This window comes from Talpa occidentalis, unplaced genomic scaffold (genome assembly GCF_014898055.3).
Source record: "Talpa occidentalis isolate TD23 unplaced genomic scaffold, MPIMG_talOcc4v2.1 talOcc4.2, whole genome shotgun sequence".
Classification (NCBI taxonomy): Eukaryota; Metazoa; Chordata; class Mammalia; order Eulipotyphla; family Talpidae; genus Talpa; species Talpa occidentalis.
In genome coordinates, this window is record NW_023602073.1 from 97,188,109 (window position 1) to 97,195,026 (window position 6,918).

At 39.5% G+C, this 6,918-nt stretch overlaps 1 pseudogene; it reads right to left on the bottom strand.

Annotated features, from left to right (window-relative positions):
* Window positions 1-619: 619 nt before the first annotated feature.
* LOC119251483 (60S ribosomal protein L5-like) lies at window positions 620-6,644 on the bottom strand (annotated as a pseudogene).
* Between the last annotated feature and the right edge of the window lie 274 nt (window positions 6,645-6,918).

Below are 6,918 nucleotides of genomic sequence, written 5' to 3' on the forward strand. Positions count from 1 at the left end.
ACTCTCCTTTATTGAGTACCTACCTTATACCAGATATTGACAAGACCTTGTGCTGGACATTTCCTATATATTACTAATTCCATCCTCATGCCAATAATTTAAGATAAAAAATGCTTTGGTTTTTTACTCTCTTTGTGGGAGGAAGCCTATCTCAGGCTATCTTAGTAAATTCGTATTTTAGCATAGTATTTGAAATGTAATAGTTCTTCAAAGGCTGTTGTACTAAAGGCTATGAGATTTGTCCAAGGTCACACATCTGCACAATATCACATCCTGGACTATCTTCCCAAAGCCCGTTGTTGCAGAGGATAAGAAGAGACCACACATGCCTCCCATCATTCTATATCCACCCCTTTGAAAAGTAGCTTTTTTTATTCCTCTCAACTAGATTGAATTCAAACAGCCCTTGAGACTTGCTTTGACCAGCAGAATGTGGCAAAAGTGACAACCAGGAGCTTTGAGCCTGGGCTCAAACATCCTGAGAGTGCCATGGAAAGAATCCTAGGCTAGTTTTCAGGAGGATGGGCAGCCTCCTCACTGCTGGCCAGGTGAGGAGCCCATTGGGGGCTATGCAACCCCTGCGCACTGCTTGCTGCCACCTGGGTGAGCTCAAGGGAGGCTACAGAAGAATCGCCCAGATGACCTGAGTCAACATGGATGTCCATATGATTATGGAATAGGAGATGATTGCTGTTTTTTTTTCTTTTTTTCTTAATTCTTGGTCAGTAAGTAATTGTATTGTCTTTGCTGAAAAATCTCCATTAAAAAAAAATGGTTTGGTTTTTTTGTTCTCAACATCCCAAGCCTGAGCTCTCAGAAAGCTTTCTTTCTTCTGAGCTACCCGATCTTTCTTCTGGGCAAAAGATATTTTAGGGTGGTTCCACTTCTTCTTTTTAACTTCTTTCTTTGTATTCTTCTTATAAACTGTATTCTCTCCAGCAGCATGAGCTTTCTTAATCATCTCCTCCATCATGTCTGGAGTTACATTGTTTACTATAGATTGAGAGAATTGTTTCTTAGAAGCATCTTCATCTTCTTCTATTAAGTATTATGTGCAAGCAGTCAGCAACATTCTGGCCCATGATGTGCTTTCAGTATATTTCTATACTGAATTCCTTGCTTTCAGAATCATGACCAGAAAATCGTTTGGTACCATGAAGAATAGACAAGCTTCCATCCACAGCTCCCTTCAGGGGCCCAAAAAGCTTTATTGCCAGTAGTAGTTCTGGCACATCCAGCATCCAAATAGCAAGTGAAGGCATCTGGTTGAACATCGATGCTTTCTCTATTGTACTCATCCACAGTCACCTCTATGTGGGCATTATAAGTTGTGTCCAAGTCAAACCTACGGAGAAGCCTGAGGGCTAGTTGCAGGCCAGTACAATATGCTGCAGTATAATTTGTCAGGCTAAAATTCACACCATATATTGGAAATTCATGAGCATAAGCTGCACAGACTATCATATCTCTTTCAATATGGGCACAAACTACCTGACAAAAGCTATCTCTGTTGGTTACACAAACTATTATCCTGTATTTGGGTTCCAAACCTGGAACTATGTTATATTTTACGGCAAAGGAGAATTAAGGTTTCATGTTGCTGTATTAGTTTTCTTTGGCTGCTATAAGTTACCATAAATTCAGTGATTTTAAACAACAGAAATTGACTGTCTTACAAATCTGGTGGCCAGAACTCAAAACAGTTTTGTTGGGTGAAACCAAGTTGCTGGAAGTTTTGTGCTTCCCCAAAAAACTCTAGAGGAGTATGTGTTCATTGCCTTTCAGCTTCTTGTAGCTGCTAGAATTCCTTGGCTTATGACTACCTGAACTAAATCTCTATTTCCATGGTCACATTGCATACTCTTCTGTGTAATTGATTTCTGTCTTGTTTTTGATAGGATCACTTATGATGGCATTTACAGAGTAACCTAATAATCTAGTATAATCACTCCATTTCAAAATTTTAAATTATTTGTTTAATCACCTCTGCAAAGTGTGATTTTTGACACATAAGATAACATTTATGGTTGCCAACGATTAGGAAAAGGATATTGGGGTTAGGGCCACTGGTCAGGCCACCAAAGTTCCTGACTATGAGATGGAGATGACTTGAGATGGGAGAGTAAGTAAACTGTATTATCCAAGTGGTCCCAATGGAATCACCAGGATCCATAAAAGTGAAAGAGGAAAGCAGAGGAGGGTCAAAGGAGATAAGAGCATAAAAGATCACAGAAAATCGAACACAGATCATTGGAACAGTTATGGCTTTAATGATGGAAGCAAAGAAATGGATTCTGCTACATTCTCCAGAAAGGTACGCATCCCAGATGACATCGTGATGCAGACTTCTAGCCTACCAGACTGCGAGATAGTAAATTTGTGTTGTTTTAAGTCACTAAGTTTGTATAATTTGTTAGAAGGAAGGAGCTAAAGTGAACCTTTGTTGAATATATACCTTCCACCCATTACGCTAATTTATTTATACATATACAACATTCAAGGAAATAATCTTTTGAAGTATTGTCTCCACTTAATAACTATGAATATTAAGACTGACCTGATTAAAGGTACATGACTCCATGGTAATGAAACAGGGATTGAACACATGAAGTCTGACCTCTAAGTCCTCACTCTCCACATCCCCATCTGTTGTGTGATATATATCAATCCACATTTATGCTTTTAGGTGTGAATTAAAAGTTCTCACCTGAACAGTTCTTCTTTGTCTCAACTGAGGGAAAAAGAAGCCTAAATGAATGTTTATTCTTTGTAGATGAGGACCTATCATAGCTAAAAATAGGAGTTCTTGGCAGGTATGCTGTGAGTTTCTTATAACCTTTGAGTTAAAGATGCCTTAACATTTTAAAATATATATATATATATATAAATACATAAAATTTACGTATTATATATATTTATTTATTCATCTTTTGGCCAGCAGTACTTAAGAAAAAAAGAGCGGAGGGACTCCCTGGTGGTGCAAGGGGTTGAGATGCAACCTAGGAGGCTGTCCGCAGCCTCTGCAGCACAAGTTTGATACCCTGGCAGCCAGGGAGCTACCCACATGGCACAGCTGACCTCTCCTGACTTGCCCACTGCTCCCCTTAGCAGTGTACTTCGGTCAATCTGCCTGTTCTGTTCCCCACTCTGTCTCTGGTGAATCCTCTCACCCCCCACACCCCTGGCCTGTGCCCTGGCACTTGTATGCATAAATAAATAAAAAAAAAATCTTAAAAAAAAGAAAAAAAGAGTGGAATGGAAGAAATAAAGAAAAAGGCTATCTATGGAGGAAAGGAGGTTTAAATTTAAGCTTTTATTAATTCAAGTTAACTTAAGCTCTTTTTGAAATGCTGCAACTCTTCTTTCGAGAAGAATTTAAGCATGCAGAATTCTCCCGATTCAAATCTCTGCTTTCTTATCAATGCATAGCTGATGTCCATCAAATGCCAATATACCTACAGAAATAAATTATAGGAATTTAGTTTCAGTAGAGTGCCATTTATTTGCCATTTTGGTTATGACTCTGACATCATTATTCTATATCATGACTTGAGTTTTGTGAATCACTTTAATTATGAGGTTGTTTCCTTTGATAGAAGCTTCTAAGACCCAGGCTCCGGGCCCAATTTTTCTTGAGCTTCAACACCAAGAACCCCCAAGGCCTGATGTTGGTTGGATACTGACTCCAATTATTTTCTGTGCAAATTGTTTGACCCTTCCACTTTGATTCTCCTTTTCACAAACTGAGGATATAATCACTTCCTCTTATCTCACAGGGCTCCTGAGGGAAGCATTAAAGAGCTTTGAATATGAAAAACACTATATACCTGTGAAGGAGTGTTATGTGCTTGTCGTTTTCCACCAAGCTCATAGATAATATCGGGTGCCTTGTTTGTTCCCCAGGGAATCTAGTTAAGATGCAGCACACTTGGTCTGGCTTGTTGTTTCCTTTGCTGCTTCTGAAACGCCCCGCAGCAGACAGCAAGCATCAACCCATTCCCTCCTACGTAAATTTTTTTCATGGCTGTTTGCAAGCGAGATCCTCACAGAATTGCTGAGTCTCTGTGTTAAACTTTCCCCTTCACTTAATCTACTTGAAAAGAACCTTGCTGCATACATTTGTCCACATTACCATCCCAGAAGAGCACTGTGAAAATGTACTTCTGTTCATCTGGCCTGCTTGGGGAAAAGAAAGGCAAGTAGTTTTCTGTGCAGTCTGAGTTCGTATGGAGACGGATATTTCAGGATTAAAGTAAACTGACATTATAATTATAGTACTTAAGACACTCTCAAACTGAACATCGTTTTCACTCTTCCTGCTGTAGATAAGGACACCATCAGACTTGGTGGGTCCTCTCCTAATGCAATTGGCCTAATCAATGCATAGCAGATTGACAGCAAAGCATTTTTTTGCGTTCTTTTCCTAGATTCTCTTCCATCTCAGTTGACTTGAGTTGCCTCTAAGTAGCTCCTATTCCTCAGTTCTTGCCCCATCTAGCATCGTTGTTATTTTCTGGGAGAAGAGCTTTATTTCTTTTGCTATTGAAGGACTGAGATCACACATGGTCTCAATAGGACTTTGGAGTGAGAAAGGATCCCAGTTTAGAGATGAGGGGCTTGAGACATACAGCCATTTCATAATGTACTTCAGCTCACACATCCAATTAGAGACAGATCTGGAACCAGAACCGGGTGTCCTGACTACCATTCCAGGATTCTGTCCATCACATGCCCAGTAATAACTATTGCACCTTTGTTCCCTATGGAACACAGCCCATAGCTTTTGCTTTTAGTGATGTGAAGTCCAAGTTTTCCCTTTACCTTCGTACCTCTGTGCAAATACAAATTGGGAACATTTCTACGTTTCTTGGCCGTGGTTAATCCTGGTATCTCTTAAGAAAGACAGAAGGGGGCTAGCCTGAGGTTTCTAAGCAAAATGTAATGTCAAATCTAAATTGTTCCCTTTTCTTTGCAACCCATATTTCCCATTCTGCATAACCCTGGAGATAAAATAGGGTTATAACAACAGTTATAAAACCATACCTATCTCACTCTGACCTAACTCTTCTTTGGGAGTTGCAGCCCCTCCAATTCTCCCCAGGGAGTTTCAGGGGTTCTCAGTGGTTGTTACCCAGGAGCTCTGAGAACTAGGTTTTAGATTTCATGGTTCTTAATCTCAATAATTATCACATTCTTTCAGGAACTATATAAAATTCAGATTTTTAGGGCTCCTCTCCCAGGAAAATTTGAAGTACTAGACTTTGGATTGGTCTCAAGATTATGTATATCTTTAGCTCCTCATATCAGTTTGATGACCAAGTAGATCTACAAAGTCCTGCTCTATTTCCATAAACCATTCTTTCAACATACACAATCAGCTGATTTCACAACACTATTGTAGGTCTTGGAGATAAGCAATGAAGAAAACAAAGTTCTGATCTCGAGTTTTCACTCCACTGGGAAAAACAATGCACATGTAAGTAAGTGTGTAGGTAGTCAGCCCGTGCCAGACTCGATGGAGAAAAGCAAGTCAAGTAGAGGTGGGAGAGGGTTGCTTTCTTTATAAAGGGTGCTCATGGGAAGTCACTTCCATGATGTGATATTAGGTAGATATTGAGGAAAATAGAGAAACAAAGCCGCGTGAATATCCTTTGGAAAGATATTCTAAACAGAGGGACCAACCATACCAAAAGCTCTTGAGTTGGGAGTGAAAGTGCTGTGTTTCAGGGTCAGCAAGAAGCCCATGTGTCTGGAGAGGAAAATATGAGCAGGATAGAGGAGAGTGGTAGTGGGATTGAGGGGAACAATGACCCCCATGTGTGGGACATGGTCAATGTATAGTTTGGACTTTTATCCTGATTATTTCCATCCATGGAGAAGCAGGTACTACTGATAAGTGTTTAGATGCATTGTTCTGGTTATTGTATTGGGAGTCACATTTTTTGTGTCTGCCATTTAAGGGGTCAAAGTTAGAAATCAGAAGACCAGAGAGAAAGTGAATGCAGTACAGGGCAGATGTGACAGGGTTTTGGAACCAGGTGGTAACAACAGACATGAAGTGCATATTAAATACATGTTGAGGGTAAAAATTATGGGATTTGCTGATGGATTTGACATAGGGTGTGACAAAGAAGAGGAGTCAATTGTGACTCTATGGTTTTCATCTGGACAAACAAAAGAACAAAGTTGCCTCATGGAAGTAACATTTGGAAAGAGATTTGGCAGGAAAAATCAAAACCTGATGCTGGAAATGGTAAGTTTGAACTATCTATTAGCTATCCAGATAGACACATCAAATAGAGGTTTGTATATACAAATCAAGAGATGCAGCAAGAAGTCTAGGCATGGTTGAAGCCATAAACCAAATGGTAATAACTATGGGATGATTATGGACAGATACATTTCTAAAATTAAAGCACTCTATAATGTTTAGAAATTAGAAAGAGGTGAAGGACCAATGGAGACAACTGAGAAGGGATGGCCAGAGAAGATTCACCACTTTTTTCCATCTCCAGCTCTGCTTCATTGAACAGTGTTCTTCTAACAAACCTTAACTCATTGCCAAAAGCTCGTGTTGTACCAGCTGTTTCTAAAACAGGAAGGCCTGGGGTCCTTCCAAGGTTGGTGACACTGTCACTAGTCATCCAACTCCTGTACTTGCAACAGGTTAACAGCACCTTATCACTTTGATACTCAGAGTACATTAGAGAAATCTCTCTTTTTGGTTTTAACACTTTGTTTATTGGAGGATCATTAAGTAAGGATTTGGGTAAATATCTGGAATCCAGAGAGAATACACAGTGCATAGTAGTCATTGTCTTAGAATTGAATGAATTCATTTCAAGTATATGTTAGTTCTGAATCCTTTGATGAACATAGATTCAAGCAGTAATGTCAGCTACATTGGAAAAATGTGGA